The sequence below is a fragment of the Crocuta crocuta genome, unplaced genomic scaffold, assembly GCF_008692635.1.
Source record: "Crocuta crocuta isolate KB4526 unplaced genomic scaffold, BGI_CrCroc_1.0 scaffold62, whole genome shotgun sequence".
Lineage (NCBI taxonomy): Eukaryota > Metazoa > Chordata > Mammalia > Carnivora > Hyaenidae > Crocuta > Crocuta crocuta.
In genome coordinates, this window is record NW_027529173.1 from 533,880 (window position 1) to 552,433 (window position 18,554).

At 40.6% G+C, this 18,554-nt stretch overlaps 1 protein-coding gene across 2 annotated transcripts in view; it reads left to right on the forward strand.

Moving 5' to 3' along the window:
- RAPGEF5 (Rap guanine nucleotide exchange factor 5) overlaps positions 1-18,554 on the forward strand; it is a 176,478-nt gene that overhangs the window by 44,821 nt on the left and 113,103 nt on the right. The window lies entirely within an intron of this gene.

Consider the following 18,554-nt stretch of genomic DNA (forward strand, 5'->3'; position numbering starts at 1 on the left):
TACTGTTGTCTTGTATCATTGGTATTTTTGCTGCATGAGAACCCTTGATTTTGTGTCTAGCAAAAGTGTTGAACTCAAATGAATTCTAATAGCTTGTTTTGAAATGATCTTGGATTTCCTGTATGGGCAAATGTATCACCTATCAATAATGCCTAGTTTGTCTCTATCTCACCAATTCAAAAAACCCCATTTTATCTCATACTATTTCATTAGCCAGTGTCCTCCAATATAAGGCTGACTAATGTCATTGATAGTTGGCATTCTTATTTTGTGCCTGACTTTATTTTAAAGTTTATTTTTATTTATTTTGAGAGAGAGTGCAGGCAGGAGAGGGGCAGAAAAAGAGGGGGACAGAATCCTGAGCATTCTCCACGCCATCAGCACAGGGTCCCAGTTCAGGGCTTGAACTCAAGAACATGAGATCATGACCTGAGCCAAAGTCAAGAGTGAGACATTTAACTGACTGAGCCACCCAGGAGCCCCTTGTTGACTTTAACTGAATATATTTTCTAGTTAGAAAAATAACATGAGTGGACAAGATTGTTTTAGAGAAAAACAAAGACATTTCTTTTAGGCACCTCAAACAAATTTTGTAAGCAGTTTTGAGACAGAAATAACCAGCAAATTGTATATTAAAATATTCAATGAATCCAAATATGAAAGTACTAGAGATCACTTACCTATTTCACTCTATACTCTCACTGCTTGAGTTGACATTGATTGTAGATGAAGAATAACAATGATAAGATACAAGAGAGGGTGTCCTAGGTATTGCATTCATTCATGCCTTTTTCAGATTCTAATTTGGCACCTTCTGTATGCCAGGTATAGTGTAAGATGTGAGGATACAGTAGCAAAGGTAAATATGGCCCCTGCTGTTATTAAATTACAACATGTTTCATAAATGAAAAGCATTAATGAGTCACTGTTTGAAAAAGAAAAACTTATTACTGTGCAGTTAGGAGGTGATAAAATGCAGAGACATTAAGCATAGTATTAATTAAAATAGAGTTCCAACTGTAGAATGGTACTTTCTGTGCTTGGTGTTGTTTTCTAAAACTATTTTGAGGGTTGGTTTTTTTTTAAGGAAGAAGAAAAAGAAGTTGGTATATATATAATAAAAAGTATTAAATGACAGTTGGTACATGAAGGAATTGATTACCCTAATATCTTATGTCTTGCAGTAAAACTGTTAATTAGGGCTCAGGTGGTTATACCAGATTTATGTCTCATTGCCAAGGGTTATTAAACTAAGAATTCACATAAAGCAAAAGTTTTTGATTTCAGATCACCATACAAACAGAAATAAAAGTAATAGCCAATCAATAGATTATATAAATGATTCAAGACTCTGGCTTAGTAAAAAAATCCATTTTGTTGTAATTTTGTAAAAGGCCATTAGGATGTGCCTTTAAACAGTTTTCTCTTTCAAATGCTAACCTTAGTGAGCGTGAATTGCATTTTAAGGCTTCAGGAGATTTACAAAAATTAGCACAGATATCCTTGCACTTTCTTTTTGTTCAATTGCTTCTGCTGCTAATGTTAGCTAATTAGAGTCTTGGGAGATATGTTTTTCCCCTTTTCTAGGAATCCACAGCCAAAGCACTTTTAGCTCTCATTATCTCGAGATCATAGGAAATTGTGCCGTGGTGGGCTTCTATTTCTGGAAAGCCAGAAATACCATATTGGTAAATCTCCTTGGCAGTTGTTATATTTTACTCTGTCTGCTTAGTCCATAGTCAGTTACGTTCTTTGAAACTAAGTATCTAGGATATTAAAGTTTGGAAAAGAAAGAAAGGGGTTCTACGCCCTGTTTATGCCATTAACTGTCACTGTGACCTTGGCAAAGTGATTGCAATTTGTATCATGGGGAGATTGGTATAGAATCTGATAACCTTAGAGATTCCTTTCCACTCTGATATTTAATTATAGCAATAGTCTTTTTATTAATGACACTTACCCTTAATGGAGTCACAACCTTGGGAATATTTTATTCAGGACTCTTAGGTGTGGCTGCTAAAAAATCAAACTGAAAACCACAAAGGAAACTTATTGGCTCCATAGAGAATCTATGGAGTTAGCCCCACCAGAAAGGGAGATGCTCTTTGCTGGCAGTCCCAAAAGAAGTCCTGGTAGAAACCTTGTTGGAAAAATGACATGCCTGTCTCTGGAGCAGGAGAAGCATGGCAGGGGTGGCTGGAGAGGTCAGGACACCCCCACACAAGGCACATGGACTGAGGCTGGGATAGATGTAGCCCCTCCAGGAAAACCAGCAGAAGAGGGAGTGGCTGGTGAGCCGGTACAGCACGGGCCCACCACAGGAGGAATTGTTCGTGTTGTGTCTCAATCTCAAGATTTAGAGAGGAAGTGCTATGCTTGGGATCACTAGGCTGGAAAGCCTGCAGTCAGAATGCAAACCTAACTTTCTCAACATCCAGTCCCTAGTTTTTCCAACTACACTGTGCCCCCTTCCTTGTTAGTGATTTTCTGGATTATGAGAGTAAAGATGTGATTTGTGAAAAGATATTCCCATTTGCCACGTTTGTTCCTAGAATGGAAAAGCCAGATGAAAAGCTCATACACTTTCCAAGTAGCAGATAGCATTTTCTGTTTTCTCTTTCCAGGATAAATCAGCCAGGGATTCAGGTGAAAGTGTTATACCAAGATACTGTATTATTTCTTTGGGACAGTAAATTATATATAACATAAAATAGGATAAAATAGCTTCACTCTATTGTGTTTAATTTTAGCTTTTTATGAATATTATTTTTAATAGGCTTTAATAGAAAGGATGAAAGGGAAGCCAGTGTTTCACACTGAAGTTAAATTGTCTCACCTAGACTTCTTAGATACTCATGTTTGTTTTATCATCTTTAGATACTGTATTCAAGCTTAATTAGGCATTTGAATGGGTGTATGATTTCAACAACTTGCTCACCACTATTTGCCTTGCAATGAACTCTGTCATGCAGTGCATTCAAGCAGACAACCCCTGGATCTGGTAATCAGGGTGGACCTGTCAGACAAGTTGAAGGTCCTTTTACTGTTCTGGTAGTCTGGTTCAATTGCCAACTTTGAAGATCTACTGTTAGTAACAATCACTGGTCATCAGCAATACTTACTAGGAAATTTTAGCAGTTTTAAGCCCCTTCTTAAGAATATGTCTGTAAAATTGGGGGAAATGAAATGTTGACAGGAAGCTCTGATGTGAGGCTTGAGGTCTGACGCAATTGAAGAGACATAATCTCCTTCAGGGCAGAAGCATTACAAAGACAAGATATTCATGTTGCTTTATCATGAGAAGTAAAATAGATTGATTATTTTTTAGCAGTAGAGAATAATGCTTTTCCTTTGGCACATTTAGAAGAAAAAAACTAACCATTAAACCTATGGAATTTCTCTGACTTTCATGGTCCTCTAAATTTTCACTTTGTATTTTTAGTTGACAGATTTCTTCTTTTAATGGAGAACCTGTATGACTTGACTCTTTCCCTTTTGTAGACACATAGCTCATACATAGGAGAATGCACGATAAAATGGGACTTGAGAGCAGATGTTAATAATAAAGTCAGGGGCCAGCAAAGACAGCCACACATGCTCATACAGTTCTTGTGTTAGACTCTTTCTGCCTTTCTGGTTTTCTGTGATACTTTATGTTGAAAATTGAAACCTTAAATCTATAATGATCTTCTCTTACATGTTTTTTCATCTCATGTCTGAGTGTTCTAATATTGAATGTTTGATCTAAAAAGGACTGTAATGACAGAAGTCTGTTGCCTGTGTTTTAAGTAATTAAGATATTCTTAGTTTTTAGTCATAGTTTCAACCACTGAAGTTTTCTTAAGTTTTCCATAGCCTGCCCTCTAAGGATGCACCTTGTTCGCTCACAACGGATATTTCCACGTAGTTTGTTTCTCGTCCTTGGCTTCTTCTTTGCCACCTCTTGGATGCCACGCCGGCCAACCCTGTCATCTGTGGTCAGCACAGACCTACACCAATTGTCTTGTAGCCCCACTGAATGTGGTGTTCAGCATTTGTCAGCCAAGAGGAAAGAGGCAGCATGTGTTTTCTCCTAAAATAATCAACACAACATTGTGGTCTTCCTGATTGATTGATGATGTCGGATGTTTTCCCTGGAAGAGAGAGCTTTGCCTAACACCATACTGATTGTTGAAGCTTGTAAACTCTCTCTCCTTCTTTGCTGCTATAATAACTCCTTGTTCTAACATTTTCAGAGACTGCTCTTCTGTCCCTGCTTGCTGACAGGGTTTGTATGTGCACACCCCATCTCCACCCGGGCATGATGTTATCAGAGATCAGTTCGGTGGTTGACGGGTTATTTATTCCTTTATTTTTTAAAGGGCATAAAACCATAATAAGAGCCTTAGTAATTATCAATGCAATGTAAAGTTAACAGATCTTTGAAAATGTGAAACTCTTGCAATCAAGGAAATAGTAGCATTGGTAAAACCCAGGACCATTTGAAAATGCTTGCAGCAGATGCTTTGTAAATTTTTCTAACTCTCCCACTGGGATACAAAGAAAATTGCCTTTAAAAAAAATCCCATGACACTGTCTTTTGTAATTAGAGCTATTAAGTCAAAATGATAAATAACCATTCGATGGCATACTATAAAAGAAAATAGCCCTTTGCCCTGATTTCTCCTTGAATAGCAAGAGATCTGAGAGTATTGAGGTTGGGCTCCTTTAACCCCGAGGATTGTCTAGAATTTCAGAAAGCAAGCAAGCAGATTTTCTTTTTCATACTTCACCATGGTCGTGTCCATTAGGGTAGTAACTGAAACTGGTTTGCCAAGGAGGTGAATAATTAGAGCCACAACAGAGTGTGCTCCAGAATGCAAGGTGTTTATTTTCAAATCAAAGTGCTCTGGGGCACTTCAGTGTCGGTGTGTAATGTTTATAAGGCTCAATAGACAAAGGTAATTATCACTCTGAACGGGCGCTTGTCCCTGCCTGGCTTAGAGATTCAGACACTGGGAAGGAAAACTCACAGAGCACTGATGGTCCCTGTCTCCAGGAATGCGAGGGCTCATAGACCAGGCTCTTGTCTCATGTGGTCCAGGACAATGATGTTATGTCATTCAGATTTTTACCTGTTAGTACCTATGTTTTATAAATGTTGCCAAGCCTCCCTGAGGAGCTTGCTTTGGAGCAGAGAGGTGGGTAGAAGGCGGGAGAGAGGCTCTCAAGGAAGAATCAAGTTTTCTATTTGAGTGCTGAAAAACGGCTTCTAGCAGTGCAGCTCCTGGGAGCATTATTTTCTGTGAGGAAACTAGATGAGTATAATGAGTGTACCCTGTGCATATATTCAATATTAGTTCTACACCCAAGGTCAAATGAAAGTTAATGACCATTTGCACACCAGAGATCTGAAACCCACATTTTACTCCTTTCTCATAATGACAGAGAAGGAGAGCAATTTATATTTAAATTGATTTAAATTTCCAAGCATAAACACAGAGGTCTCCCTGGTACTCTATCCTTGTCAGTGCAACTTCCTGGCAGGGCTTGACTTTCATAAAAAATCCAGCCCCATCCCACTGCAGTTGCCTAGTGTGGACAGCTGTTTTGTTTTCCTGGTAACTACCCTCTTCCCACCGTGCCGGTTGGTGACTCCAAGTCAGAAGCCAGCAGTGCAATCAGGGCCACTTTCTTTAATGATTCAGGTTTTGCATTTGTTGAGCTAATTAGCTTATTGAGGGAACTAATGTGTGTCTTTAATCCACTGTTGACTGGGCACCTTCTCCCCGAAGCCTGCCAGCTCCTTTGTTCTGGGTCTTCTGGGGAGTGGGAGCTGCTTCCCAGATGAACATATGATATATGCCACCCAGTGGCTAGAGGCCTGCCGGGGAGGCTGCTATGCTAATTACCAAGTGCCCTAAAAGGCCCAGCATCCGCTTAAAGCCCTGGGGCTGACCAATTCTCTGTGGACAAATGAAGGTTTACATTCGAAGGGTGCCGAGGTGAGAGTGGGAAGGAGGATTGATCAGAATTTATAACTCTGTGATTGCTTCTATGTATACCCCACCCCAGGCACATAATAAAAGCAATCTGGAGATGTTTTAAAATATGAACTATTGGAAAATTTGAGGAAATAGGTAAAGAAGATGATTAGATAATTAAATGGAAAGCTGTATTAAATGGCTAAAATCCCTCTTATGAACTAAAAATATTCCTTAAAAAGAAGAATCCTTCCCATATGCTGTTTTTATAAAGTTAAGAAGTTTTATAGTCTGGCAAACACAGCTTCCTACCAAAATCCAGCAGTCCTCGGCATGTAATTAGGAAATTTGACCCTCATGCTGTCTTGTGTTCATTCGCTCTGGTAAGTCAGCTGGCTTCCCTCAGCCTCAGTTTCTGTATTTGATGAAAGGCTTGGTTGATGCCCAGGTTGCCTTGCCAAGGCTTCGGATCATCCTAAGTCCCAAGTACTAGGCAGCTTTACTTCTCTTTGATTATACGTTGGTGTCTTTTCAATAAGAATATGGGAATAACAACTTTTCATCGTTTAATTTGCTTTCTAAAGTTTTTCGACTCATTGCCTTTTTCCTCAGTGAAAATCTGCAGAAGGCCCTCTCCTCTCCACTGCCTTTCCCTTCAGGGGACATTTTCTAACTCTCATTTGTATTGACAAGTGAGAGCTATCAAGGGAAATCTTTGTCTTGGCCACATGACCCAGCTATTGTCCAGCATTCGTCACATTAAAAGTCTAATTGTATAAACAGCCATGAAAATGGAGCTGTTCTCAGTAAAACTGCAATGACATGAACATAGCATGTGTGAGTATAAGTAAATAACGCTCCATAGTACATACACAAAGCAAGCAATTTGATTTAGCTGAATTCTACCAGCATGAGTGATGCTGTTGTAATAAAAGTGACTTTGCTTCATATACGGTTCTTTCCGTTTATGCAACACACACGTGAATACCTAACGTTTGAGAATTTCTGTATTAGACCGTGGTTCTAGCTATTTGCTTTTTCAGATAGGTTATAAAATACTGCATTTTAATGCTGCATACAGTGTTTGAGATCTGTTTTGGAATGCGATGGGCGATAGAAATTTTGACCTCAGAGTCAGTGAAGTCTTGTACAACCTCAGCTTCAACAGTAAATTTTGACAGTGTTTTTGTTGGGAGATGGAGAAACAGAGGACCGACAGATGCTTTTGAAAATAATCGTGGGTTTCTTTCTGAAATCAAAATTCTTCCCTGACTAAAGAGAATTTTGTTTTTCTAAAGCAGTGGTCCTCAAATTTAATTTGCATCACAGTTAATTTGTAGCACTTCTAATTCCTGCCCTGCTCCTCCTCCGTAACTCCAGGTAAGCGTGAGTGGAGGCCCTGGTATCTGAATCTTTAGGTAGCCCTCACCCCTAGGTGACTTAGGTGCCACACTTTGCCAGACACATTGCCAGATCTTTGTGATCTTCGGTCTCAGAGAGTGAGCTGGTGTTTTATGAAGGGTGTAGGTCTTATGATCCAAGCGTGGTAGAGACAATCAAAATGTTTATACTTTGGCTACGAACTCATTTACCTGACAACTGCCTAACTTTGCAGTGTTTCTCTGTCTGACTAGACAGTTTTGGGGATGATTACAGAACTGTAACACTCTCTTGTCATTGGCAGTAAAAACTTTATAAACGAAGTGAATTATTTACCAAGGTTTATTTGCTGGGTGGACACAGGAGTAAGGGAACATTCTCACTAAACTCACCAGGAAGACATTTGAGGGGGGTAGTTGGCACTGTTTGTAGGGGAAGTGAATTTAACCCTGGCCCCAAACAAGTGCCCCTGAACCAAAGCCATAGCCTCGTAAATTGTGGGCAGATCCCAAGTCAATAGAACCAACGAGTTTGTCTGTTTCTTCTTTTGCTAAAAAATGGCTACCTTCTATCTATTGAAAATATAAACACTCCATAAAAATGAAGCATTCACTTTAAGACCTATTAAAATCAATGGAGGAAGTTTGCACCTTAACATCTAATTATTTTCTGGTAGAAAAATGATTGTGGGAAATGTGAGGTTGAGGTTACCTGGTATCTGTTCTTAGGCACAGATGGTAGGTTTTTAGGAGTGTTGCCTGTAAAACTTTGCTCTGCCTTTGAAATAGAGCAAAGCGTGACAGGTGCCATCACCATATCAACTTTATATATTCTTATTTTCTTCATTTTTATTTTTAGTCTTATTTTTATATTAAAAGGCCCATTCGTATATATATTTTTTAATGTTTTTTTTTAATTTCTGAGAGAGAGAGAGAGAGAGAGAGAGAGACGGTGTGAACAGGGGAGGGTCGGAGAGAGAGGGAGATACAGAATCTGAAACAGGCTCCAGGTTCTGAGCTAGATGTCAGCACAGAGCCCAACATGGGGCTCGAACCCACGAACGCAAGATCCTGACCTGAGCCAAAGCCAGACGCTTAACTGACTGAGCCACCCAGGCGTCCCTTCATATAGTATAGTTCCAAAGGTGAAGCTAGGTGCAGGTGATTTTTCTCTCCAAAGGTAGCCTTATACAGTAAATACAAATTTGTCACATACTAGCAATAAAACCAACTTCCCCACCCTTCAGTTAGGGCTCTCAAAGGAAGTTTGGAGATTGTCAATAGCTCTGGCTGAGAGCCTCTCTTGCTGACAGTGTAGGGGTGTGGGGGCATTGTCTCAACAGCCTGGGGTCCCCGGGGAGTGCTGTGTCTACCTTGTCTGGTCAGGGAAGGGCAGATTCCATTACTGAGCTTCCTGGTGCTCGAGCAGCACACCTGGGCCGTAGGCTTAGACAATGGGCCCCTCGCACCCTCTGGTCCTCTTAGACTCATCCCTGAAACTAACTACAGACATGGAATTCACACTTAGCATTTGTACCTAAGCCCAAGTGACTGAAGTTGCTTCTTTTTGCAGGTAACATTAAGCCTACATGAATTCACTGATTTCAGGGTTAGTGTTAAAACCAGATGGACAGTTTCGTCCAAAGATCACATTTATTTGGGTGGTTTAGGTCCCTCCTAGGAAATTTTCATGGGACCTGCTTGAGTACAGTTGTTTGTTACCTTGGTATTTCAAGAAGAAAGACAAATAAAATGACCTATAGTTTTATCAATTTTATCTGAAAAGTCAAAATACATATACTTCTATTTGAGAAGGAATGGAGTTCAGTGCCTTTGACATGAACGTGAAAGATAGTTTGGTGATGTATCAAAACTTTTTCTTCCCACATGTATTTTGTCTTGGTTTTATTATCTGATAATCTTAAGAGATTATTTTGTGAGCCATTAAAGTCCTTATATTGATACTCATATGTGCTCATTAACAGATTCTCAGAATTATTCTTTACACTGAATGTAGGTGGGGTATGCTATAGTCTTTATTTTTGACAACTGCTCTATGGTCCCCAACAAGCTGCTACTTACTACCAGAGAGCAGTATCTTAGCTGTTTTTGAGTTGAACTCTTTTTTGTGATAAATAGTCTGTTCAGGATATTGCTCCTGCCTGGGCTGAGTTTAAAATACCCCCATTTGGATCACTTAGTCCCTGGCATGGGAGGGTCTTTGGAATCCCACGGTGCTCCTGGGCTTCTCTTGTCTCTGCAGAGGTGCCCGTAACAGTCAGAGGCCCATCTCAGCTAGGTTAGGGGCTCTGGGCCTGTCTGGTCATCTTGCCCTATGTTACCTCTAGCTGGGGCTGTAAACTCCACTGTTCCCTGCTGCAAATTCAATCTAGCCTATGGCCCTTTATAAAGTAGGCTCCATTGCAGGCCTCTGTCCCCAGGGCATATGAAACTTTTGAGACCTTGCAGATTTCCCATCCTGGGAAAGAGGAGTAACTCAGGAATGATAAGCTCTGTACCTCGTCTAACCCCTTGTCTGCCCTCAGCTTTCCTGTGCTCACTGCTGAATCCACTGTGAGCAAGCTGACCCCCATGTGGGGCTGGTGGTGGACTGTGATGCAGTCTCCTCCGTGTGCTAAGTCTCAATCTGTATATAAACATGCTCTCCTGTTTTTGGTGTCCCCTCCAACCATCTACCTGGCTTCACCTTCTGAGAACCCAAGCCCAGGCAGGAAGTTGAGGCCCCCTAGCTCTTAGCTCCTTGCATCTCTGCTGCCTCTTTACTGCCCCCTTCTGCCCTCTGAACCCGACAGTCCACTTGGAGTATCCTGGGAACTGCCTTGAGCTTTTCTAGCCCATTGTTTTCTGACAGCTCCTTGCTGGGGGGGCAAGCCTGTGGCTTAGCATTCAGGAGAGAGGGATTTGAGATTTGGAACTTCCAGAGTTGGTTCTTGATGTGCAAAGGAAGGTAACATTTCTTTGGAAATTTTGCCCTTTCAAGGCAAAATTCTAACTCGGATGGCAGAATACAAATATTAATGACTTTGTTTCTATGTTCCTTATTTTGCACTCTACCCCAATAGAGGGTGGGTCTGATTAGGGGAAAGGCCTCATCCATGGATGAAAATGCAAAAGGGAAAAAGCACATTGCCATGTTGGAGTGTAAGGTAGCTACCCTTGATTAAGCATTTTATGTCCATCCTTTCTTCCACATACCCAGCCTATAGGGTGGTGATTGTTAACACCTCTCCTTTTCAAGTAGTGAAGTTGAATTTTGGTGAATGGATATAGCTTGACAAAGGTCATATGCTGGAAGGACTGTAGCAATGGTGCCATACTTTTCCTCAAATGTGTAATAAAAAGAAGTTTCTTTAAATTCTAGCGGGATAGATTAGATGAGGGTTATGGAAATTTTCACATCTTTCCCTGGCCTCCCCTTGAGCTGCCCGCCCTCCATTGATTGCTATATTGATTGAACTATTTGGTGTCTTTGCTTGTATTTGCAAACACGGTAACTCTGAGGGAATTCTTGGTGGTTCCTCTGTATGTTTTAGAATTTCCCTGTAATGTCACTGAGAAGATTTAGCAGTAGCATGACTGACAATTCAGGAATAAAAAAAGCTTATGAGCATCATATGAGTGGCAGAAACCTCTAATGTTATTTTTAAAAAGAAGATAAAGCCTTAGTTAAGTGTCCATGTAGATATGACCAGCTGTGTTTTCTTTTTCTACAGTCCTAGAAGCAGATTTCTGTAGCTCTGAAAAGCAAATCAGGATACTCAGGTTCAGTTCTAGCTTAGCCACCTGCTAGGACTTAGTGGCTTCTGGAGGCTCAGTTTCTTACACTGCAAAATGGAGCTAATGGCACATGCCCATGGGGCTTGTTAGAGATGGGCAGTTAAAGGAGATGCCATAAAGTATGTAGCTTCACATCGGCACATAGTTAGACTCAGAAATTACTTTTGTTTTATTCCCTGAGATCAATCTTTTACATTTTTAATTCCTGAGAGAGATTGAGAGTAAAGAATTCACTAGGGTGTTTTTGAATGAATAATCATCTTGCACCAGCCCAGTACCACTGCTGCTTATACCTATTAGTACATGATTATAGCAGATTGGCCTGAACCTGTCCAGTTGCCAGATCATATCCTTGTAAGGCACTTAAAAATTGAAAGCTTTTCTGTCTCTGAAGATAAACGCTGAAGAAAAACGGTAGCTAAGGTTAACTCGACTTTTTTTTAAATTGAGGTTTTATTTTAGTTGGATCATTTACAAGCCATCTTTGCATTAAAAGGCAACTTGTTTTTTTCTGATATGTTTCCTCAGAAGAAGGGCAACCGAAGAGCTTACTGGGCTCACGTACTGATTAGTTCTTTATTACTCTGGCCAACGGAGCAGATATTTATGATCTAATTAGAGGATTTGATACAGGATGCACTTTGCTCTTTTGACATTTTCATTTTTCTCTGTTGAATAACTTTTCCATTGACTGGACATGTATTAAATGGTATTCAAAAGAAAACACTATAAAAACCTATTACAAAGTGGAGGAGAGGAAATTTGAAGCATCTAGGCTACAAGACAAAGGCATGAGAATTGAAGGGGAATCCCGTCTGCCTGAGGGCAGGATAAATCATGCTGGCAGCCGGGCAGCAAGGAAGCAGTACAGACTGGTCTCTCTGTGGCATGAGCTGCCGCCCCAGAGTGTGCAGAGCATGGAGCATCTGATGGGGGAAAATGGCAATTGTTCAGCTACCTCTGATTTTAGCTTCCTCACTATGGATTTATTATGTTGTCTGACTGCTGTGAATTTCCAGAATACCAATACGCCTATATTCACATGTTAGTAAAAGCAATACATTTCTTTGGTGCAGCAAAGATTTATTCTCTTCTCTTCTATAAAAGCAGGGTTTAGGAAGCCTGGCGAGAGTTGAAGGAAAGGGGTATGTATGTAGGAGCGCTTAGCAATGAGTAAGTCATTTTGGCCCTAACTAATACAGACTGAACTCCTTGTAGGAAATTCAAGTCAGTTCTTGATTAGACTGTTTACCATAAAGCTCTGGTGTTCTTTGTCTTCAGTCTCACTCCTGTTCAATTCATTTTGGACACTAAGTCTTCATGATGGATTGGGGCAGGTAGAGAGTCAGACCTGGGTACCTTATCTCCTCCACTGACTTTCTGTGTGATTCTGGGCCAGCTATTTAGTATCAGAGGCTTCAGCCCGAATGGCTCATAGAGCAGGGGTCACAAGTGTCAAAGCTCTCCAAACAGCTCAGCCCCAGGCTGAGCCCCACTACACCAGGAATACCAGGGATGGGGCCTTGGAGTCTGACTTCGTACTCAGCCCCCTGTGTGCCTCTCATGTTCTCTGGGTGGGGAGAGGCAGGAGTCTGAAGGGATGGGGGGCTGGTGTGACTGGACTCACCTTTTGGAAGTGGAACTGGGCATGTCTGTGGAAGAGAGAACGAACTATAAATGAGGCTGCTAGGAGGCTGTGGCAGTGGCCCAGGGGAGAGGTGGTGCAGTCCTGAGCCCTGATCCTGACAGAGAGGAAGGAACATGGAGACATTTCAGAGGTAGAAGTGACAAGGTTTAGTGAGAGACTGATGTGAGGGCAGAGGGGAGGGAAGAACAGAAAGACACCTGGTGGTGACATAAACTGAAATGCTGCAAGAGGGAAAGAGGCTTGTGAAATCTAGTGGACCTGATGCTGGTGATTTCAGACCTTCGTCTCCTCACATCCTAGGGACAGAGGCAGTGCCACCACACTATCATAGCCATTTGTATGTAGCAGGTGCACAATGGTCTGCAAAATGAAAATGTTCAGAGTGTAACTGGAGATGTGGGCTGGGATTCTGAGGAGAGGGCAGAGATGGAGACACAGATTTGGAAATAACCTGTATAATCATGAAAACTGAAACCAGAGGAACGGATAAGATCACCAAGGAAAGAGGCAGGGAGAGAAAAAGAATCTGCGGGAAGCTTGCATTTTTAGAAGATTCAAGGATGATAATGATCCAGCAAAGAGAGTTTTTAAAACAACAGTCTTAAGTTCAGCTCGTAAGCTAAACCAGATGGGGTTGAGAAAAGGCAGTTGGGACAGAGATGTTGTAGGCATTGGTTCGCTTTCAAAGAGAAGTGGAAAGAGCACTCTGAATGGGCCACATGGTAATACTCTGTAACAAATCTTGATGGTGAATGTGGAGCAGTAGTTTTCAAATTTTAACACTAAAAAAAAAAAAAAAAAAAGAGGGATGAAATGAAGGCTGCAACTACTTTTTCCTCTTACTTTTTAAAGAAGATTTGAGCATTTTGAAGCATTTGTGATTATATGTTGGTAACCAAAAATAAATAGACTCTGTCAGCATTTCTCGCCGTAAGCTTGTTGCCATGCCGTCTCAGAGGGAATGCACTACTTGCTGAACGTGGATGGAGCATTGTTGAGGGGCCTCCTAAAATAAATATTATGGCCCCTCTCCAGGCATGGTACAAAAAAATAGCTGGTTATTTAGATAATGAGGAACTGGGTTCTGCCTGCTGTGGCCTGGAAGCACCTCAGTGCTAGCATTTTAACGCCCACAACCCACTGAACACACAAAACAGCCCCACCTGGTACACATCTCATTCGCATTTGTTAACAATACCTGATGTTACTGGTTGCAATGCATTCTGATGTTCAATTTTTTTCCATTCTTTATATTTTTTGTTCTGTTTCGTTAGAAAATAAAAAAATGAAAAATACTGGTGAGGCCCCATATGAATGCACTTGTCGATGTGTGGTTTGACCTGCCTGGTACCATTCAGTCCTTGACAGATGCACATTGGCACTATCACAGATACATATGTTATCCAGGGAAGGGCTAGCACACAGTACTTCACCTCATCTGTAAAATGGGGATGATTTTCCCTGTCCACATCTTCAGGATGTGTGAACATCAGATGAGACACCCTTAATGAAAACTTCCTCTGTAAAAATGCCACAAAGTTGAGGTGGTATTATTGCCCAATCTTTAATTCTTGGCAAAGTACTCAGTGAATTACTTCTCTTGACTGTATTTGGTGATTTCTCACATTGAGACTTGAAATGCTAAATTTCTCTTTATAGTGACATTTTTGGTTGATGTGTAAATTAAAAAAAAATAATTTGGTTTGTAAAGGACACTCTCAAGTATAGTCACCAGCACATTATGATCCTTGCATTTAATGTTGTGTTAGAGCAGCTCTTTCTTACTTTTGCAAAATTGATTAGAAATTAAGTAAGTTTTGTTTTGAAAGGATGTCCATCTTGTTTGTGTTTAAATAATACTATTAGTAGAATTACTAAGAAAAGTTGTCTTAGCAATCAACCGAGTAAGTCATGAGGAGAGAAAACCTATTCTCCTGAAGATAACAAGGAAGTGATAATAAGTCAAGCCCAGAAATCTTGGAGGCTATCTACAGTAGTCCATCTGGAATGGCTCTTGGCTGACTTACAAATAGGTACATTTAAACCAAGTTCTCTTATGTGAATTGGTGCTAATTAACCCACATATATACTTAGTGCTCATGTGGGCTTTCATGTATACTATTGAAAATACATGCTTCAGACCTTGTGCTTGTGACTTTTGTTGTGTCAGTTATTTTCAAAGGCCTTTTCTTGCTTTTAGACTCTGTGTTGAGAGATAAGGAGATGGTTTGTGTTGGCAGAGAGTGAGGCTCCAAGCCTCCTCGATCCCAGAAGCTGTCATTCCTGTGTACGTGTTCCACTGGAGGGAACTGTCCCAGAATCAATATTTACGTAGGATATTTTCCCAACCTACTCTTACTCTGACCAGATAAAAGAAAAATTAAGCTGAAAAAATCTAAATAACTGCTTTCTCCTCCTTCTATCACATGAGCCACACCACTAGGAGGCGTGAAGAGAAAAGTTGTCTTTGTATCTATTCCCTGACATTTTTTTTTTTTTTGATTGATCTCCATATTCGAGGGTACCTACAAGACTCCCTTTTAGGTGATTGAGAGCGTTCCCAGGGTGATCACAAATCCTCAGAAGTCCAGGATAAATACGCTTTTGTTCCCAAGTGTTGTATATGAACTACTGGCTGAAATATATTCTTGGAATCATACTTTTTCAGTATTTCCAAGAAAATAATGTTACTTATATGTTGGAAAAGACCATACTATTCTTGTCATCAAGATGCTGAAGATAAGAGTCTACCAGAACTTTGAGAGTCTCCATCATATGCACGGAGATGGATTGCTGAATTATGTTGCCAAGTCCCTGAACTTGCTTGTGTTTGTGGATTCTTGCTCTGTGAATCGAATTGTAGTGCTGCTCAACTAATTTTGAGGTCTTTAAAGATGTGATAAGAAATGTAGTATTTATTGTTTTGTGGGAATAAGCTAGAAATACAGGACTGAATCTTTATCCTAATTATGCTTTGATGCTTTGTTTCTATTTATATGTAACTAAGAATCATGCCTAAATCTTAAAAAATAGCATTAGCTCTCAGTTCTGAAATTGTTTTTCATTGTCCTGCATGTCTTATGTTGGTGTATAATGTGCAATAATAAATGCCTAGGTGCCAGAATGTTGTTTTTAAAACAAAAACATGAATTTAGTAAGCAAAATATTCCAAAATTTAATTTTCTTCATTTGTATCAAAACTGAAACTTCATGGGGCACCTGGGTGGCTCAGTTGGTTGAGCGTCTGACTTTAACTCAGGTCATGGGTTCAAACTCTGTGTCGGGCTCTGTGCTGACAGCTTGGAGTCTGGAGCCTGCTTTGGATTCTTTGTCTTTCTCTCTGTCCCTCCCCAGGTCATGATGTCTGTCAGTCTGTCTCTCTCAAAAATAAATAAACTTAAAAAAAAATTTAAAAACTAAAACTTCAAAGAACAAATGTTCAAATTAAAGCATAAATCAAGTGCCAAGGTATGGTTCACACTTCAGTGGATTCACTTGGCCCATGTTAGTTGCCCTCCAGGAGAACTATTCCCCATTACAAGTTGAGGAAAGACTTACCTTGTTTCCATTAGTTAAGTAGAAGGCAAATAATAGAAGTAAAAAAATTCTATAGCCATTGTATTTTTTAAGTGGAATTTACAGTGTTACTCTGTGTTTTCCCCTTGGCATTCTCACCTCTAGTTTTTCAGAGAAAACATAAGACTGTTTCTTTATTCTTAACTTTCTTCATAATCGAGAAACAGTAGCCACAGGGGAGTCCCTTTGAACAAGCACGAATGGAACTTTTTCCTGAAAATAGAAGAAAAGCTTGTATCTACTTCCGCTGTTCCTGCTTTGCCTTTAGATGCTCAATGATAGGCATTAGAGTAGTTATTCATGGAGTTTAATAGAAGAATTTCTCTCCCCTCTTTTTTCATAAATAGTTATGAAAGAAGTAGTTTATGTAAGTGGGTGTAGTCAAGCTGTGCCGTTGGGGTCACTTAGGGAGGGAACTGTTCATCCAGTTAGTTTTTACAGAGCTCACACTGTGTGCACAGCATTTAAGGTACGCTCCGTGGTAAGCCCCTCACAGTAGGCAGAAAGGCTATACAAAAGCAAAGGGAACATGAAATGATACTTTAAAAACTATGGAGTGGCGAGCACGGTATTTGGTACACAAAACAATGCTAGGTGAACCCCTAAGTACAGTGCGTGACCTCACTGTTAGCAAGGTTGATAATGTTTTTGCACTGCTTTTTTGATGGAGAGGGCAAAAGAATAAGTGGCACGAAGATAGAAATAACTTATTTTACTTAGGAGTCATCCTTGATTGCTTCTTTTCATCTCTCCCTGTCCCTCAGTGTATTCAGTTCATTGACAAGTGTTATCCATTTTGTCTAAAAGTTCAGCTCAAATCCTCCAAATCTTCAGCTCATTGCCATGTCCCTGGTCTGAGCCATCGTCCACTCTAGTCAAGATGCCAGTAACTTGGGGCACCTGGGTGGCTCAGTTGGTTAAGTGTCCGACATCAGCTCAGGTCATAATTTCATGGTTCATGGGTTTGAGCCCCACATCCGGCTCTGCACTCTCTCTCTGCCCCTCCCCTCCCCTGCTCATGCTCTCTCTATCAAATAAATACATAAACTTAAAAAAAAAAAAGATGTCAGCAAGAGTCACCTAAGCGGTCTCCCTATTTCCTTTCTCTCTTCTCTTAAGCCTGCTCTCCACAAAGAAGCCAAAAAGAACTTTGGAAAATACATATCAAATCATGCAATTCTAATTTAAATTTACTTTGTGCTTTCCCATGTTCTTAGGCTAAAATCTGAATTCACAGTGGGCTGTGCTTTCTCCAGTTTTGTCTTCTATCACTCTCACCTGCCATAGGTGGCTCCATCTCAACCTTGAGGTTGCCACACAAACGTCACTTCAGGGAACTACCATCGCTGCCTCCCTCCCTAAAGTGACCTCTCCCGGTCGGTTTTCTGTCATTTCTCCATTTCTCATGGCATTTCTAATGCCATGTTACTATTTTTATTATTATAGTTATAATTATCATTATTGTTATTGTTAGTTGTAGTAGTAGTTGCTGTTGTCCACTGTCTCTCTTCCCAGCCAGGAAGTATATTTCATGAAGTCACGGTTTATCTGCCTTGTTCGTAAGAGTAGCCATAGTGCCAGGCACACAGTCAGCACTCAGTAAATATTTTTAAGGTGAAAGAGCAAACTGGACAAAGCAAAATAATCAAATCACTCTGCTGGGATCGGAGTTGTATTGAATGTCAGTGTGAAGTCGGAGATTAGGAGAAAGCTAGAGAATTCAAGGAAGACCTTCAATGAAAAACGGATAATTTATACTTGGTAAGATAAGCGATAACATAGAGCAAAGCATGGTACTTGTTACGTATTTTTTGAGACTAATTATTTTAGCAATTGTGCCCCAGCTGGATTGTATTAAGGAGAGGGTGGGATCAAGAGCTTTGTCTTAGGAAGGTACTGCATGAGCGCAGAAGGGGTGATAAGAAGTTGGATCGGGAGATGCTGGGGAAGATACAGGAGAAGAGGTTGATTCAAGACTTCCCAGTTTAGGGGCACCTGGGTAGCTCAGTTGGTTAAGCATCTGACTTCGGCTCAGGTCATGATCTCATGGTTCGTGGGTTCGAGCCCCACATCGGGCTCTGTGCCAAAAACTAGCTCAGAGCCTGGAGCCTGCTACACATTCTGTATCTCCCTCTCTCTCTGACTCTCCTCTGCTCACGCTGTCTCTCTCTCCCAGAAATAAATAAAATG